Here is a 19,909-nt window from a genome sequence, read left to right on the forward strand (position 1 = left end):
TGAGAAATTCCTCCCTTTCCTCACCCTAAAGCAGAGGATACTAGCTGGAAGGAATCTTTGTATTCACCATCACCCCAAATATCTATGACTTTGACAAAGGTCACACACACCTCTATGGCCCTGGAGCAAAGGGGATTTTAGGGCAGTGAAACCATAGTTCTATATGAATCTGTAATGGCGGATACATATTACTATGTATTTGTCAAAACCCATAGAATGTACAACACAAAGAGTGACCCTAATTCATTCCCTTTTAAGCCTTGGTATTCATTTGTTGCAATTTTTCTCTTTTTTTGAACATTATTACTAGGATTTTATTGAGTATATTTGTCATTTATTAGAATCTAATTTAGTTTTATTTATCCTTTCGATGTTTGTCTTTTATTTTGTGAAGCCTTCCTCTAATATTTATCATTTTGTGTCGTCTATTTTCCTTGTGTTTAATTTTCTGCTCTTTTTCTAGCTTGTGATGAATGCTTAGAACTTAGAAATTCAACTTTTCTATATTATACACAATAATATATAAATATATATAATCTAGGATTATACATTTCTCTCTAAGGATAGTTTTAATTCCACCCCAAAAGATTTGAGGAATAGTATTTTTAATTGGAAATACATTCTAATTTCCATCGTAGTTTACTCATTAATCATGGGTTGTTTACAAATGTATTTATTAATCTCCAAGCATGTAGGAATTGACGTTAGCAATAAGAATTAAGAAGTTAAGCTCAGGGCATCCTCTGATAGCAGATGTAGTTCCAATTTTGAATAATAAGTAATAGCAATCCCAATGCGTTACTTCTGCACAGATCTTGAGTTCACAAAGTCCTGTATTCCATTTTAATGTATTTTACAAAAAAATTAGTCCAAAAAAGACTGAGGGGAAAAAGCTGGTTTTTCATCAGAGCTATAGAGTACTGCTTTAGGGTTTAAAAAGACCTCTGCAAGTCTTGGGTGTCATAATCCTCATTATTAATGAGGAAACTGAAACTCACATAAAGTAGATTACTTACCCAACATCACATAGCCAGGAGGTGGCAGCACCAGGCACAGGATGCTCTGGACCTTCAGGCCTGCCTGCCAACCCTGCAATGGTCCAGCCCCTTCCTCGGGGTCCCCATCACCTCCCGGTTCCTCAAGCTATAAATGAGAGGATTGAGCATAGGAGTAAGGTCCGTGTAGAAGATAGAGACCACCTTGTCATGGCTGGGGGCCCGGTAGCGCCTAGGCCTCAGGTAGATGAACATGGCTGCCCCATAGAAGAGGGAGACAGCTGTCAGGTGGGAGGTACAGGTGGCCAGAGCCTTTTCACCATCCTGAGCAGAGTGCATCTGGAAAACAGCCCTCAGGATGCGAGCATAGGAGGCCAAGATGATGGAGAAGGGAAGGAACAGCATGAAGACACAGCAAGAAAATATCACATTCTCAAAAAGGGATGTGTCTATACAGGCCAGCTTCAACAAAGATAGCGTCTCACAAAAGAAGTGGTCCACCTCCCTCAAACCACAGTAGGGAAAGGTCATTACTACTACCATCTGGATCAAACTGTCTATTATCCCAAAGGCCCAGGAGCTCCCAGCAATCCCAAACAGATTCTCTGACTCATGAGGATGGGATAGTGAAGTGGGTGGCTAATGGCCACACAGCGATCATAAGCCATGAGTCCCAGCAAGAGCCCCTCCGATCCCACAAGACAGACAAAGAAGCCAATTTGTATACCACAACCCACAAAGGAGATGGACTTCCTGCCAGACAGGAAGTTGACTGCCATCTTTGGCGCATTGGTACAGACCAACATGAGGTCCATGAGGAAGAACTGAGGAAGAAGTACATGGGTGTATGAAGTCAAGCATCTGTGTAGATTAGGAAGATGAGGAGGACATTCCCACAGAGGGCCACTGTGAAGACTATCATGATTGCTGAGAAAAGTACAAGGTCAGTTGGACTGTGGGAAAAGATGCCCAATGGGACAAAGTCATCTGTGGATGATTGGTTCAACCACGTCTCCGTGGCTCAGTTGATGTTTCCAGTAACCTGTGAACATGGACAAAAAATATTGGTTGGACTGACATTTCTTTAACCTCTGCATTCCACATCTTCAGCTAGCTGTTTTGTTTGTAACTCATGAGGCCTCAGCAACAAAAGCTTTGGGACATAGAAGAGGACACTCCTTCATATCCCTATGACACAGCAATAGGAGTTCTCCCAGCTCATGGAATTGGACCACATATCTGGACTGGTGTGTATCCTTATCTAGATGAGTAGAAACTGAGTTATTTTATGTGTCATGGGACCTTTGGAGAATCCCCTTTAGCAGGCAAAGTCTTGGCTTTACTGTATGATACAGAGTCTACTGTCTGAGACCACATGGACTTGGTAAACTATCTCTAAGAGGGCTTAGGCCATTTCATTCCCATGAGATAATTTATGTGTTACAGAAAGGGAAGGGAATCAAGCATAATTTTCTCTTTAGTCTGTATATCTTTCTGTATGTGCTGAGAGTTTATCATGCTGGCCACTCTGTTATGTTTGTAATATCAATTATGGAAGTGCTCTCTAGTGCCCCATATGAGAAGGAAGAGCTGCAGTTGGATGCCATTGTTGTCAATATTGGGTTGACAAAAAGTCACAATCCAATGGGGAGCAACAGTGACTTGGTTCCCAAACCTATTAAGAACAGTGAGGTCTTTAATTGTGCTGAGACTTTTAAATAACTCCAGGATCAAGGCTTCAGTATAAGTGGGCTGGAATCAAGTACAGTTAATACCTACTTACAAAGTTACTTTTAGTAGAAATCAAAGAGCCTTCTTTATAAAAACCTTCTGACTGAAAACTTGCACCTGGCTTTCTGAACCTTTTACTCACTGCCTTATAAAAGTTTCAATCAATTTATTTGGAGCGTGTCACTGAAAAGGGATTTTCCTTGATCTTTGGTCAAGAATTTTTTCTAAATATGTTACTATGGAATGAAACAGGAGGCATGGCCTGATTTTAGACGGACAAAGCTAAATCGAGGAATAAAAGTCATGCATATTAAAAAAGATAAAACTCCCTTGATGATATGATAGTTGCAGTATCTGAACCCAAGGCAAATAACAGAATAAATAATTATAAACAACTGAGTGGAAAACACTGCCATTATTTAGGCACAACTCTTTTATTGTTGTCCTCACACTCACCCAGTGAACCTTGTTTTCACTGTCTAAGGCCTTTACGGTTTTTATAGGATTCTCTCTCTTCTCTCTCATCAGCCTCCTTCTAATTTCACTTGTCTCATTATCCATCCAGGGCTGAACTATCAGGCATTTTCATGGTTCTGAAGGTAGCACAGCAGTGAATATTTTTTCCTTAAGTTTGTATGAGCTATCTACTGCTGTGGAACAAATAGCTCCAAAATTTAGCAGCTTGGAATAAAACAGGGAACATTTGTTATCTCACAGTTTCTGTGCATCAGGAATGTGGGTGCAGCTTAGTTGTTTGCCTCTGGTGTTATGTCTCTCAGGAGGTTACCGTCAGCTGTTGGCCAGATGATAGTCCTCTCAGGGCTGGACTGGAGGAGGCTCCACTCCAAGATCACTCGTGCGGCTGTTGGCAGACCTCAGGCCCTCTTCAAAGGCCCCTCACAGCATGGCAGTTGACTTCTCCCAGGGTGAGTGATGGAAGAGAGAGGGAGAGCAAAAGCACCCCACACAGAAGCCGTGGTCTTATAACCTGGAATTGGAAGTGACACTCTGTGAGCTCTGCTGAATTCTAGTCTTTAGAAGTGAGTCACTAAATCCAGCCCATGCTCACTGGGAAGGGAGCCCACGAGGGCATGAATACCAGGAAATGGGGACCAATGGGACCATCTTAGAGGCTGTCTGCACAGCCTTTCATGTTCTAGTCTCATACCCTGATTGCTGATATAAATAAATGGGACTCAGATAATTTTAACAAGTGATCTTGTCATGTAAGAAAGGTGGTGCCATGCAAGTTGCCTAGAAAACAAAGAATCAAAGATTTTGAGTTTGTCAGTCTGTTTCTCATCTGCCTGGTCTAGTGACAGGCAATACACAATCAGTAAAAATAATGTTAGACTTTTTCATCGCACAGTGCTCATACCTATTCCTCATTTGACCTCACAGTGATCCTGCAATGAAGGTACAGTGATTATTAAATTAGCCCCTCTTTTACAAATGAGGAAGTTGAGGCTCTGAGGAGCTGGCTGGATTGTCCAAGGTTACATGGTGAGTAAGTATGGGCCCCTTCCCAAAACTTGAGAAGGGGCCTTTGGAATGTAAGTTCCAGATACTTTATACCTGGCTGTTTGAGGGAAAAATATCTTTAGAAGGGCAAGCTACCTTATCTTGGAGAAATTCTCAGATAGGAAATTACAGTTCCCTTTCTGTAATTCTTAGCTCTCTCAGCAGGCTTCTGATCCATAATCTGTACTCTTAAACATTAGAGATCCTTTTACTAAAGGGCAGTACTGGTTTCCTTTTGGATATAACTCTCATCACTGTTAAATTAATTAAACAAGGAGGCCAATAGGCTGAGTGGCTTTAATGCCTTACCATCCTACCAAGCAAACCCAAACCTAAGCCTGTAAATGTCTCAAGACAAAGATATCAAAACCTAAGGACAATCAACCAAAAATAGCCAACTAGGATTTCCAATAAGTCAAATGCTTAAGTATAGCCAATCAGATAACTTCCTTGCTTTTCTTCTGCCTTTTCTCTATAAAAGTCTTTCCCTTGGTTCCTGTCAGTGGAGCACTCCTAACCACTTCCAGTTTGATGCTGCACAATTGGAATTGCTTTTTGCTCAAATAAACTCTTAAAATTTTTAATGTGCCTCAGTGTATCTTTTAACATCACAGATGAATACATGATCATTTATGGTTAAGTTTCTGTCTTTTGTGTTGGTTAGTAGAAGTGGAATTCGTAATCATAGATGAAAATCACAATTACATTTCTGGCCCTGTGAAACTCAGGGAAAGATCTCAGGGTGATGACCATGAGGTTGAGGTGGAGGAGTCAGAGAATCTTTCTGTCCTCTTGTCTCTCCAAATGAGACCAAAATCCCCACTGGATCCCAGACACCCCTCCCAAGCCTCAGCCCCAACCCCAACTTCCAATTGCCTGCGGAATATATGCAATCACATTTCTTGCTGACACCTCAAACAGAAAACAATTTAAGCTTTAATTCTTACCTGCATGTCCCAGAAAAACAATATTTCCTATTCCCATCTTATTTCTTTAAAATGATACCTATTGCCCCATTCAAGCTCAATAAGATCCATGCTGGCTACCCCATGTACCCCAAATCAAACACTCTCCTGGTCCTGTTGGTTTGTCTTAACACAGACTCTTGCTTCTTACAACCAGCCCTCTGTTTTCATCCTTGGTGTCACCACTGTGTTCAGAGCATCACCGTTGCCAGCATGCATGTAATGGCCCTGACTGTGCCTCTCCTTGCGTACTGCAGCGTACTGCAGTGTGTACTGAGAGCCTCTCTGTGGGTCTCTTCACAGGTCAGACTTTGAGCCCACGTCCACCTCTAACGGATTGAAGTTCCCATGTGGTCCCGCTCTCCCTTTTCAGCTTTTCATCCCCAACTCCCTCTAAACAAGCCCTATATTCCAAATGATCTGACACCTGCAGCTGCCAAATACAGCTTTTGTTTGACCTTTTTGGTTTGCTCATGCTGTTCCATTCACGTGGCATATCCTCCTCCAAAGTCCTCTAGTCCTCTGATCGGGTAAAACTTGATTGCATACAACCAAGAAACAGCTTTACTTTTAGCTAGGACCACCACAGAATCTCCTTCCCTACCTATTTGGTTTTTTTTTTACTTAAAGACACTTTATGTATATTTTAATATCTGATAAGTCTACTCGTCCTTCATAGTTTTTCTTTTTTAGTATTATTTTATTGAGGTCATATTGGTTATAACATTGTGCAAATTTCAAGTGTACATCATCATTATATTTCAGTTTCTGGGTAGACTGCATTGTGTTTACCACCAAGAGTCTAGTTCTTAATTCGTCACCATACATATGTGCCCCTTTACCTCTTTCACCCTCACCCCACCCCCTTCTCCTCTGGTAACCATGAATAGGTTCTCCTTATCTACGTGATTGTCTATCTTCCACGTATGAGTGAAATTATATGGTATTTGTCTTTCTCTGTCTGACATTTTGCTTAGCATAATACCCTCAAGGTCCATCCATGTTGCCACAAAAGGCATGATTTTGTCTTTTTTTATGACTGAGTAGTATTCCATTGTGTATATATACCACATCATCTTTATCCATTCATCGGTAGATGGGCACTTAAGTTGCTTCCAAGTCTTGGCTATTGTGAATAACGCTGCAATGAACACAGGGGTGCATGTATCTTTACGCATTGGTGTTTTCAAGTTCTTTGGATAAATACCCAGCAATGGAATAGCTGGATCATATGATATTTCTATCCTTGATTTTTTGAGGAATCTCCATACTGGTTTCCATAGTGGCTGCACCAGTTTGCACTCCCACCAGCAGTGTATGAGAGTTCCCTTCTCTCCACATCCTCTCCAACACATGTTGTTTCCTGTCTTGTTAATTATAGCCGTTCTGACGGGCATGAGGTGATATCTCATTGTAGTTTTGATTTGCATTTCCCTGATAGTTAATGATTTTGAACATCTTTTCATGTGCCTGTTGGCCATCTGTATATCTTCTTTGGAGAAATGTCTGTTCAGGTCTTTTGCCCATTTTTTAATTGGGTTGTTAGTTTTTTTGTTGTTGAGATGCATGTGTTCTTTGTATATTTTGGAGATTAAGCCCTTATCAGATATATGGTTTGCAAATATCTTCTCCCAATTGTTAGGTTGTCTTTTCGTTTTGTTGATGGCTTCCTTTGCTGTGCAGAAGCTTTTTAGTTTGATTTAGTCCCATTTGTTTACTTTTTCTATTGTTTCTCTTGCCCGGTCAGACATGGTGCTTGAAAATATGTTGCTAAGACCAATGTCAAAGAGCGTACTGCCTATGTTTTCTTCTAGAAGTTTCATAGTTTCAGGTCTTACATTCAAGTCTTTAATCCATTTTGACTTAATTTTTGTGTATGTTGTAAGGTAAGGGTCTACTTTCATTTTTTTGCATGTGGCTGTCCAGTTTTTCCAACACCATTTGTTGAAGACACTTTCTTTTCTCCATTGTATGTTCTTGGCTCCTTTGTCAAAGATTAGCTGTCCATAGATGTGTGGGTTTATTTCTGGGCTTTGGATTCTATTCCATTAATCTGTGTGTCTGTTTTTGTGCCAGTACCATGCTGTTTTGGTTGCTATAGCTTTGTAGTATATTTTGAAATCAGGGAGTGTGATACCTCCAGCTTTGTTCTTTTTTCTCAGGATTCCTTTACTTATTGGGGGTCTTTTTTTGTTCCAAATAAATTTTAGGATTCTTTGTTCTATTTCTGTGAAAAATGTTGTTGGAACTTTGATAGGGATTGCATTGAATCTATAGATGGCTTTAGGAAGTATGGACATCTTAACTATGTTAATTCTTCCAATTCAAGAGCATGGAATATCTTTCCATTTCTTTGTGTCTTCTTCAATTTCTTTCAGCAATGTTTTATAGTTTTCTGTGTACAGCTCTTTCACCTCTTTGGTTAAGTTTATTCTTAGGTATTTTATTCTTTTTGTTGCAATTGTAAATGGGATGGTATTCTTAATTTCTCTTTCTTCTACTTTGTTACTAGTGTATAGAAATGCAACTGATTTTTGTACGTTGATTTTGTATCCTGCAAATTTACCATATTTGTTTATTACTTCTAAAAGTTTTCTGGTGGATTCTTTAGGGTTTTCTATATATAAAATCATGTCATATGTAAATAGTGAAAGTTTCACTTCTTCCTTTCCAATTTGGATCCCTTTTATTTCTTTCTCTTGCCTGATTGCTCTGGCTAGGACTTCCAGTACTATGTTACATAAGAGTGGTGACAGTGGGCATCCTTGTCTGGTTCCTGTTCTTAGAGGGATAGCTTTCAGTTTTTCACCATTGAGGATGATATTAGCTGTGGGTTTCTCATATATGGTCTTTATTATGTTGAGGTACTTTCCTTCTATACCCATTTTATTCAGAGTTTTTATCATAAATGGATGCTGTATCTTGTCAAATGCTTTCTCTGCATCTAGTGAGATGATCATGTGATTTTTATTCTTCATTTTATTGCATAAGCCTCTTTGGATTGTTGATTTCAGGTTCATTGGATAGATTCCCAGTAATGGGATGGCTGGGTCATAGGGCATCTCTATTTTTAATTCTTTGAGGAATCTCCATACCGTTTTCCATAGAGGCTGCACCAGTTGGCATTCCCACCAGCTGTGTATGAGGGTTCCTGTTTCTCCACATCCTCTACAGCACTTGTTTTTTGTCTTGGTGATTATAGCCATTCTAACAGGCGTGAGGTGATATCTTAGTGTTGCTTTGATTTGCATTTCCCTGATGATTAGTGATGTTGAACATCTTTTCATGTGCCTATTGGTCATCTGTATATCTTCTTTGGAGAAGTGTCTGTTCATTTCCTCTGCCCATTTTTTGATTGGGTTGTTTGCTTTTGGTTGTTCAGTTGTGTGAGTTCTTTATATATTGTGGAGATCAACCCCTTGTCAGATGTATGTTTTGCAAATATTCTCTCCCAGCTGGTGGGTTGTCTGTTCATCTTGATTCTGGATTCGTTTATCTTGTAGAAGCTCTTTAATCTGATAAAGTCCCACTTGCTTATTTTTTCTTTAGTTTCCATAGTCTGGGTAGGCATTTCATCCGAAAAGATTCCTTTATGACCAATGTCAAGTAGTGTGTTGCCTATATTTTCTTCTATGAGTTTTATTGTTTCAGGTCTCACCTTCAGGTCTTTGATCCATTTTGAGTTAATTTTTGTGAATGGCGATAGTAGATGGTCCACTTTCATTCTTTTGCATGTGGCTGTCCAGTTTTCCTAACACCATTTATTGAAGAGATTTTCCTTTCTCCATTGTATTTTCTTAGCACCTTTGTCGAAAATTAGCTGTCCATATATGTGGGGTTTTATTTCTGGGCTTTCAATTCTGTTCCATTGATTGGTGTGTCTGTTTTTGTACCAGTACCATGCTGTTTTGATTACTATTGCTTTGAAGTATGTTTTGAAGTCAGGGATTGTGATGCCTCCTGCTTTGTTCTTTTTTCTTAGGATTGCTTTAGCTATTTGGGGTCTTTTGTTGCCCCATATAAATTTTATTATTTCTTTTTCTATTTCTGTGAAGAATGTCATTGGGATTCTGATTGGGATTGCACTGAATCTGTAGATTGCTTTAGGTAATATAGACATTTTAACTATGTTTATTCTTCCAATCCACGTGCATGGGATATCTTTCCATTTCTTTATGTCATCATGGATTTCTTTCAATAATGTCTTGTAGTTCTCATTGTATAGGTCCTTCACCTCCTTGGTAAGATTTATTCCTAGGTATTTTATTCTTTGTGATGCAATTGTAAATGGTATTATCTTTTTGAGCTCTCCTTCTGTTAGTTCATTATTAGCATACAGAAATGTAACTGATTTTTGTAGATTGATTTCGTACCCTGTGACTTTGCTGTAGTTGTTGATTATTTCTAGTAGTTTTCCAACGGATTATTTAGGATTTTCTATATATAAAATCAAGTCATCTGCAAATAGTGAGAGTTTCACTTCTTCGTTGCTTATTTGGATTCCTTTTATTCCTTTTTCTTGCCTAATTGCTCTGGCCAAAACCTCCAGTACTATGTTGAACAGGAGTGGTGAGAGTGGGCAGCCCTGCCTCGTTCCTGTTCTCAGAGGAATGGCTTTCAGTCTTTCCACATTGAGTATGATGTTGGCTGTGGGTTTGTCATAAATATCCTTTATTATGTTGAGGTACTTTCCTTCCATACCCATTTTGTTGAGAGTTTTTATCATAAAAGGATGTTGTATCTTGTCAAATGCCTTCTCTGCGTCTATAGAGATGACCGTGTGGTTTTTATTCTTTGTTTTGTTGATGTGATGTATCACATTGATTGATTTGCAGATGTTGAACCATCCCTGCGTCCCTGGTATAAATCCCACTTGATCGTGGTGTATGATCTTTCTAATGTATTGCTGTATTCGGTTTGCCGATATTTTGTTGAAGATTTTTGCATCTATGTTCATCAGCGATATTGGCCTGTAATTTTCTTTCTTTGTATTGTCTTTGTCTGGCTTTGGTATCAGGGTGATGTTGGCCTCATAGAATGATTTAGGAAGTGTTCCATCTTCCTCTATTTTTTGGAATAGTTTGAGAAGGATGGGTATCAAATCTTCTTTGAATGTTTGATAAAATTCACCAGAGAAGCCATCTGGTCCTGGACTTTTATTTTTTGGGAGGTTTTTTTTTTTTCTATTTCTTTTTTTTTTTTTAATTTTTTGTTTGTTGCAGTAACATTGGTTTATAACATTGTAAAAATTTCAGGTGTACATCATTGTACTTCTATTTCTGCATGGACTACATCATGTTCACCACCAAAATACTAATTACAACACATCACCACACACACGGGAGGTTTTTGATTACTATTTCAATCTCTTTACTTGTGATTGGTCTATTCAGATTCTCCATTTCTTCTTGGTTTAGTTTTGGGGGGTTGTATGAATCTAAGAATTTATCCATTTCTTCTAGATTGTTCAATTTGTTGGCATATAATTTCTCATAGTATTCTCTTACAATCCTCTGTATTTCCGTGGTATCCATTGTAATTTCCCCTCTTTCATTTCTAATTTTATTTACTTGAGCCTTTCCTCTTTTTTTCTTAGTAAGCCTGCCTAAAGGTTTGTTGATTTTGTTTATCTTCTCAAAGAACCAACTATTTGTTTCATTAATCCTTTCTACTGTTTTTTTGGTATCAATTTCATTTATTTCTGCTCTGATTTTTATTATTTCTCTCCTTCTGCTGACTTTGGGCTTTGTTTGTTCTTCTTTTTCTAGTTCTGTTAGGTGTAATTTAAGGTTGCCTATTTGGGATTTTTCTTGTTTGTTAAGGTGGGCTTGTATCACTATGAGTTTCCCTCTCAGGACCGCTTTTGCTGCATCCCATATGTTTTGGTATGGCATATTTTCATTTTTGATTGTTTCCAGATAGTTTTTGATTTCTCCTTTAATTTCATCAATGATCCATTGGTTTTTCAGTAGCATGTTGTTTAATCTCCACATTTTTGTCACGTTCCCAGTTTTTATTCATGGTTCATTTCCAGTTTCATAGCATCATGGTCTGAAAAGATGCTTGTTATGATTTCAATCTTCTTAAATTCATTGAGGCTTGCTTTGTTTCCCAACATATGGTCTATCCTTGAAAATGTTCCATGCACACTTGAGAAGAACGTGTAGTCAGCTGTTTTTGGATGGAGTGCTCTGTATATGTCTACTAGGTCCATCTCATCCACTTTTTCATTTAAGTCTACTATTTCTTTATTGACTTTTTGTCTGGATGATCTATCCATTGATGTAAGTGGGGTATTAAGATCCCCAACTATTATTGTGTTGTTGTTAATGTCTCCTTTTAGGTTTGTTAATAGTTACTTTATGTATATTGGTGCTCCTATGTTGGGTGCATATATATTTATAAGTGATATGTCTTCTTGGTGGAGTGTCCCTTTTATTATTATATATTTCCCTTCTTTGTCTCTCTTAACCTGTTTTATCTTGAAGTCTACTTTGTCTGATATGAGTATGGCAACACCTGCTTTCTTTTGTTTGCCATTAGCTTGAAGTATCATCTTCCGTCCTTTCACTCTGAGCCTGTGCTTGGCTTTAGTTCTGAGATGTGTTTCCTGGAGGCAGCATATTGTTGGGTCTTGCTTTTTAATCCATCCTGCCACTCTGTATCTTTTGATTGGAGAGTTCAATCTATTTACATTTAGGGTAATTATTGATATATGAGGGCTTAATGTTGCTGTTTTGTCACTTATTTTCTGGTTCTTTTGTGTTTCCTTTGTTTCTTGTCCCATTTGTTTCGAACTGCCGATTCAGTTTGGTTGTTCTGTCTTATGACTCTTCTAGTTTTCTCTTTGTTTATCATATGTGATTTTGTTTTGATTATTTGTTTAGTGGTTACCTTGAGGTTTGTGTAAAAAATCTTGTGTATGAGATATTCCATTATCTGATGGCCTCCTAGTTCCTTATACTAAGTCAATTCAATCCCTTTCCTCTTCCCCTTCTAAGTCGTTCTTGTTATACCTTATTTTATCTTGTGTTGTGGCTGTGTGTTTACAGTGATGAGGTTAAATTTATTTTTGGTGAATTCCTTCCTTTGACCTTGATTTTAGTATTTAAATGGTTGCTAACCTATTCCAGTAAAGATCTACTATTTTTCTGAGTTTGTCTACCTATTTTTCTCCTTGCTCCAAGCTTTGTATTCCCTTTCTCTTCTTTTTTTCAGACCTGAGGGCCTTCTTGAGTATTTCTTGTAGTGGGGGTCTCATGGCCATGAACTCCCTTAGCTTTTGTTTATCTGAGAGAGTTACTATTTCTCCATCATATTTGAAGGATATTTTTTCTGGATAGAGTATTCTTGGCTGAACGTTTTTGTCTTTCAGTATTTTGAATATATCATTCCAGTCTCTCCTAGCCTGTAAAGTTTCTGTTGAGAAATCCGCTGAGAGCCTGATGGGAGTTCCTTTGTACATTATTTTTTGTTTTTGTCTAGCTGCCCTTAATATTGTTTCTTTGTCATTGACTCTGGCTAGGCTTACCACTAGGTGTTGTGGAGAGGGCCTTTGTCTATTAATATATTTAGGTGACCTGTTGGCTTTGCTTACTGGTATTTCCTGCTCCTTCCCCAGATTTGGGAAATTCTCAGCTATTATTTCCTTGAATAGGCTCTCTGTCCCTCTTTCCCTCTCTTCTCCCTCAGAAATACCTATAATTCTTATGTTACATTTCCTAATAGAGTCAGATATTTCTCGGAGACTTTCTTCATTTCTTTTTAGTCTTAGTTCTCTCTCCTCTTCCATCTGGACCATATCTGTATTCCTATCCTCTAAAATGCTAATTCTTTCCTCCATATTGTCAGCTCTGTTCTTTAAAGATTCCAGATTCTCCTTTATCTACTCCATTGTGTTCTTCATCTCCATCAGCACTGATTGGTTTTTCTTTATGATTTCAATCTCTTTTGTGAAAAAACTCCTAATCTCATTGAATTGTTTGTCTGTGTTGTCTCGTATTTCGTTGAGTGTTTTTATGATAGCTATTTTGAAATCTCTGTCGTTTAGATTATGGATTTCTATGTCTTCAGGGTTGGTTTCTGGGTGCTTGTCATTTTCCTTCTGGTCTGGTGATTTCATATATCTTTGCACTGTGGGTCCTGTGTTGGCTTTGTTTTTCCTCATCCTGGAAATCTCTGGTTGCAATTTCCACCTGCCACCACTGTGTGGTGGTAAAAGGCTGTGTAATCTAAGCCCCCTGCACTCTGCCTCGGTTTTTCTGCTGAGATCCGTGGGTCAGATCGCTTGGTCTAGTTTGCCGCGGATCGCTTGGTCTGGTCTGGTCAGCTGAGCTGCAGGTTCCAGTTTGTGGGGAGGGGGTGGCTCTCTCTTTTGCCCTCTGGGTCCCTGGTGTGGGAGGCTTCTCGTTTGCCCCTCATTATCCGCTCTCTGGGGTGCTCAGATGTTGATGGTAGCCCTGTGACTCTTCTGAGTCCTCTCTCCCCACTTCCTCCGGGGGCCCAGCACGTTCCACTCTCAGATGTGCGGTAGTGTGGATCTTTCTGATCTAGCTTTTCACTGTCTGGGATTCCATTGTTGGTCTGTGACTGTTCCTTTTGTTGTATCTTATCGGGGGAAGAGTTCACGGGAAAACTCACTCCGCCATGATGCTGACGTCACTCTCCTAGCCTCTTTATTTTTTACCATTGATCTGTTTGTCTGTTTCTTTGCCAATACCATGCTGTCTTGATTACTGTAGCTTTATAGTAAGTCTTGAAGTCAGGTAGTGTCAGTCCTCCAACTTTGTTCTTCTTCAATACTGTGTTGGCTATTCTGAGTCTTTTGCCTCTTTTCCAGGTAAACTTAGAATTAGTTTTGTTGATATTTGCAAAAATAACTTGGTGGGATTTTGATTGGGATTGCATTGAATCTATAGATCAAAGTAGGAAGAACTGACATTTTAACAATATTGAGTCTTCCTATCCATGGACATGGAATATCTCTCCATTTATTGAGAATTTCTTTGATTTCTTTCTTCAGATTTCTTCATATAGATCTTGTACCTATTTTGTTAGATTTATTCCTAAGTACTTCATTTTGTGCAGTGCTAATGTAAATGGTACTGTGTTGTTTTTAGTTTCAAATCCCAATTGTTCATTGCTGGTATACAGGAAAGCAATAGGCTTGTGTATGTTCACCTTGTATCCTGTAACCTTACTATAATCACTTCTTAGTTCCAGGAGTTTTTGTCAATTCTTTGGGATTTTCTACACAGATAAACATGTCATCTGTGAACACGAACATTTTTATGTCTTCCTTCTCAATCTGTATGCCTTTTTTTTAAATAATTTTATTTATTTTTCCCCCAAAGCCACAGTAGATAGTTGTATGTCATAGCTGCATGTCCTTCTAGTTGCTGTATGTGGGACACGGCCTCAGCATGGCCGGAGAAGCGGTGAGTCATTACACACCCGGGATCCAAACCCAGGCCGCCAGCAGCGGAGCACGCGAACTTAACCACTAAGCCATGGGGCCGGCCCTCTGTATGCCTTTTATTTCTTTTTTCTTATCTTGTACTAGATAATTGCACTGGATACAGAATTTTAGGTTGACGATTTTTTTTCTTTCAACACTTTAAATATTTCACTTCATTCAATTCTTGCTTGCACGGAATTCTGATGAAATTCTTATCATTGTTCTTCTATAGGTAAGGTGTTTTGATCCTCTGCCTTCTTTCAAGATTTTTCTTTTTGTCTTTGTTTTCTGCAATTTGGATATGGTATGCCTAGGTGTAGATTTTTAGTTTTTTATCTTGCTTAGTGTTCTCTAAGCTTCCTGGATTTATGGTTTGCTCTCTGTTATTAATGTGGGGAAATTCTTAGTCATTATTACTTTAAATATTTTTTCTGTTCCTTTCTCTCTTTCTCTTCCTTTTGGTATTCTTATTATGTATATATTGTATCTTTTGTAATTGTCCTACAGTTCTTGAATGTTCTATTCTGTTTTGTTTTGTTTTCACTTTTTTCTCTTTGTATTTCAGTTTGGGAAGTTTCTATTGACATATCCTGAAGCTCAGAGATTTTTTCCTCAGCCGTATCCAGTCTACTGGTCAGCCTAGCAAAGGCATTCTGCATTTCTGTTAAAGTGTTTTTGATTTCTAGTATTTCTTTTTGTTTCCTAGTATTTCTTTTTGATTCTTTCTTAGAGTTTCAATCTCTCTCTTACATTATCCATTGTTATTGCAATGTTGTCCACTTTTTCCTTTAGAACCCTTAGCCTATTAATCATAGTTATTTTAAATTCCCTGTCTAATCATTCCAAAATCATTGCCATATTTGAATTTGGTTCTGCTGCTTTCTTTTTCCCTTCACACTGTTTTTCCTTGCCTTTTAGCATGCCTTGTAATTTTGGTTGAAAACTGGACATAACGCATTAGGTATTAGGAACCAAGGTAAACCGGCTGTGATTAAGTGTGATGATTTATGTTGACCTGGCTAGGAGTTACACTGTGTTTGCTGTGGCTGTAGCTCTCTGAGAGCTCAGGTTCCTCTCGTGTCCTTGTTTTTATCTACCCAAGAAAGTCCTTCATAAATAGAGTTTGAGCCTTGCAGTCTTTTCAACTGCAATCTGCTGTTATTGTGCGGGGGTCCTGTTGCTGTGTGGTGAGGTGTTGGGAGGGGGAGTGGCCTATGGTTCTATGATTAGGTCTCAGTCTTCTTATGGGCCAGTGCCCCTGAGATATGACCTTCACAAATGATTCTCAGCTTTTTTCCTGCCTTACATATGACAGGAAGGCTAGAGGCGGCTGGAGTTGGCTAATCGCTCTTCCCCAGGTCAGAGGAAATAGTTTCCCTTGAGTGCTGGTCTTTGTTACAGAGAACTGGAGGAAGAACAGGGTGCTCCAACATATTTCAAAATGGTGGCGTTTCCTCTGTCCCTGCTCATAGCAGGAGGGGATTTTCCTCCAGTCTTCACAGTGAGAACTCAGTGAGGCTCCTGAAGGTAAAACTCAAGAAAGTGTAGGGGTCCCCTGGAGTTTGGAACTCTCCAGCTAGTCCACAATCTGCCTCCAGCAGTTGAAAAACTACAGTTTGTGTTCCTGCTGGTACTGGGTCCACCAGCGGACTTCTCCACTTTGCTCTGCTCCTGGTAACCTGTGATTCTCTGTATCCACCTCTCTCCAGTGTTCAGGGTAGTTGTCTGCCCTGTGACCTCAATTCTCTGACAGATCTAAGAGGAGATATTGTTTTTTAGTTTATTCGGTTGTTTTCTGTTGTAAGGATGGGAGTGATGCGTCTAAGCTTTTCATGTTGCAGAGCAGAAACCTGAAGTCTAGGTTACCTTTCTACTGTGCCTGAGGTTCTCTCTCATGCTGCCAACAAAGAGACTAATTCCACTTAAATGACCCATTTCCTTGCATTGACTTGATTTTTTTCATGCTATTGGTCTCTTCTCTTGCTTCTTTGACCTACTGAAAGCAACTTGTCCAGCAAGAAGGTGACAGTTGAAATCGTGGTCAGTACCTGGCCCCACAACGAGGTTGTAAGCTTCCAGGTTACTAGAAGGCAGATGACAGCTGGGCCCCAGCTTGTGTGGGGCTTATCTTGCCAAAACCAGCTCCAGGCTGAGCAAAGACTCCGCCCAGCGCCCCCATCCCACCCAGGTCACCTGCTGCTTCTCTGTTTCCCAGTCCTAGGGCTCTCGCTGACTGTTCTTCTATAAATCCACCCTCCAAGGGAGGTTTGGAGAGCATCCCAAGGAGGCAGCAGCAGTGAGAGATACACAGAGCCCCAGAAATGACATGGTTTTGGACCTTGGTCTACAAAGTCTTCTCCAAATTGTTGCTGGGAAAGAGGAAGACTGTAAGAGTTCCTTGGCCTCATGTGGACTGTGGCAGCCAGTACACAGGGGTCCGGTGGCTGGAAGAAGAGTCCCCCAAGTCTTATCAGCGGTGGGGGGGGGGGGTTCCAGGACTGAGTTCCAGGCCAGGACTTTGGAAGTAGGCATCACCACCAGACACGACATGGCCTGAAGTCAGTCCAGAGCTGCTAGTGGAAGAGCCCAGGAAGGAAGCAAGTGGAGTGTTGGGAGTAGGGCGAAGGCTTGGCCCAGGGCCACAGATGCCAAACCAGAGATGCCCATGCTGGAGGAATGCTGGGAGAACACCAGCATCATTAAGTTTCCAATAATTCTTTTAAATAATTTTTGAAAATACTTTAACCTTTAAGAATCAAAATGGCTACATTTGGAACACTATGTATCAGTCAGTTTTTTGAGGTTAGAAACTGGTAGGCCATGGTCTTCAAGACAAAAAGCAAGCATTGCAGTCCTTTGAAACAGCTGGTGAATCTCGCGCTGCTGTGTGTGCATGAAAGAACCTGCTTTTATACTTGTATTTTTTGTGTTGAATATCTATTTTTAATTTGCATAATTATGTTTTGATTCTTCATGCTTTCTCATTTTATAGAATTAATTTGCATTGACCATAAGCTATAAATAAAAGAAATAAATGTGTGAAATAAGTGGCTAAAAGAGGAGCGGATTTCCTTTGACGAATGGGGGCGGGGTGGGAAGAAAACTGTAGATGGGGTGGATGTGGGGGTCTCCCAGGCCTTGGGAATGTAATGCTCATGAGAGGCAAGTTCCTGCCCTCCACGGAGAGGAGGGGGGTACTGCCACTCCCCTAAGCCAACCCTAAAAGAACATTAGGTAACTTTGGGGGATACCTGTAAGAAGAGCTTGGCATCTTATTTGATAAGACTGTTGATCTGCCCAAAGGAAAACTGGGGGTTTAGCCCTTGGAGAGAATCTGCCCAGCCCCTCAACAAGGCACACACAACAAGGTGTGAGTTTCCTGTGGGTCAAAGAACATCTGGAAAGCTGGCCATATTGAGCCATTTTGCTGCATCCTCTTTTTTTTTTTTTTTTTAAAGATTTTATTTATTCATTTTTCCCCCCAAAGTCCCAGTAGATAGTTGTATGTCATAGGTTCACATCCTTTTAGTTGTTGTACGTGGGACTCGGCCTCGGGTTGGACGGAGAAGTGGTGCCTTGGGGCGTGCCCGGGATCCGAACCCGGGCCGCCAGCATCAGAGCGCGCGCACTTAACCGCTAAGCCACGGAGCCGGCCCTGCTGCATCCTTTCTAAGCACGCTGTCTGCTCGGTGACAGGTCCAGCATCACAGGAGCATTGGGGTGTCCTGGAATGAAAAGGCAGAGCAGAGGTTAGGGGTTCAGCCAAACCTGCAGGAACTGAGGAATGGGGAGGATCCAGAGGAGGCTGTGGCTGCACGATGTTTCCCTCATCTCTCTCTCTTGCCTCTGGTGCTGAGGGAACAGCAAGAGCCTGTCAGAGGGAGGGAGGAGAGGTTTCTGGAGGCAGAACAATCCCTCCCCACTGCAGGCCCCCAACCTGTCAGGGGTCAGAACTGGATGTGAGTTCAGTGTTTGCAAACTGGACAGATCATTTAACAATTAAATTTATATGAACACTGTGGGCCCTGCCCAAGATGCTACTGAGGGACAAGAAAGAAGGATGCCACAGAGGCAAGCAAAGGTAGTGATGTGAAAACGCTAAAAGACATAAAAACATGTCACGTCACTACTTCGTAGGAAGACTGTTAAATCAGAAGGTTTCAACTGTACATTTTAAAAAGATTTTTTTGTGATTGTTTCCCATCGACATGAGGCAGAAAGAAAAGAAGCATTGACTTACTTTTTTAATTACAAAAGCAATACATGATCCCTGTAAAAATTTATGTACACCACAAAAATTTACAGTGCCACAGTACCCCATACTTTATTTATCTGGTTTCCTAGTAGCATGTAGGTGGTTTCCAACCATACACTGCTGCAGTGAGCAGCCTCAGTAACTTTAGGTACTGGTGTGAATATTTCTGCAGAACAGATTCCGGGATGTGGAACTGTTGGGTCAGGAATGTTCACATTTATAAATTGGTTGACATTACCAAAATTGACCTCAATATGGCTGCACCAATTTAGAAGCCTGGCAAAAATGTGTGGGAGTGCCTAATTCATGGGAATGTTTGTCTTCTCATGTAAGATTCCTGTGTGGCCAATGATGACTTGACTTGCACCTGCAGTGGAGGTTGAGGTCCTCTCTCAGCCTTTGTGAGTAAGTGTCCCCAGGCTGCCTCAAGCAGGAGAAGCCTCACAAGCAGACTCGTCACAGGTGTGTTTGTTCACTGGACTGGGATCCACCCATAAGTGCTGGGTTCACCGGTTCCCAGTCTTGAGGGATAACGGCATGGAAAATGTGAACAGTAGGGAGGACTAAATATATCATGCCCTGTTTTTAGAAACTTGCAACAGGGTCATGGGACATGGGCTGGAAGGAGATGGGTGTCTACTCTGAATGTTCTGGCCACCTGAATGGCCTCCAGCACAGTCTTTGTGGCTCACAAAACATGTAGCTGAATGTCTAAGATCCCTTCCAATTTAAGGCCAGGCTTCCCATCATTTAAAATGTGCTGATGGAGCTACTGGTCATTTAAAAATGATTTAATGTTGCCTTTTGTATCAGCTATATGTTTGCTTTTCTCTTCTTCTTTTCCTTTCTTTCTTCTGTTTTTTTTTTTTGTGAGGAAGATCAGCCCTGAGCTAACATCCATGCCAATCCTCCTCTTTTTGCTGAGGAAGACCCGTTCTGAGCTAACATCTATTGCCAATCCTCCTCCTTCCTCCCACCGCAAAGC

The 19,909-nt window shown here is 40.3% G+C and overlaps 1 pseudogene; it reads right to left on the reverse strand.

Moving 5' to 3' along the window:
* Positions 1-999: 999 nt before the first annotated feature.
* LOC131403115 (olfactory receptor 2V2-like) lies at positions 1,000-5,231 on the reverse strand (annotated as a pseudogene).
* Between the last annotated feature and the right edge of the window lie 14,678 nt (positions 5,232-19,909).

This window comes from Diceros bicornis, unplaced genomic scaffold (genome assembly GCF_020826845.1).
Source record: "Diceros bicornis minor isolate mBicDic1 unplaced genomic scaffold, mDicBic1.mat.cur scaffold_55_ctg1, whole genome shotgun sequence".
Taxonomy (NCBI): Eukaryota; Metazoa; Chordata; class Mammalia; order Perissodactyla; family Rhinocerotidae; genus Diceros; species Diceros bicornis.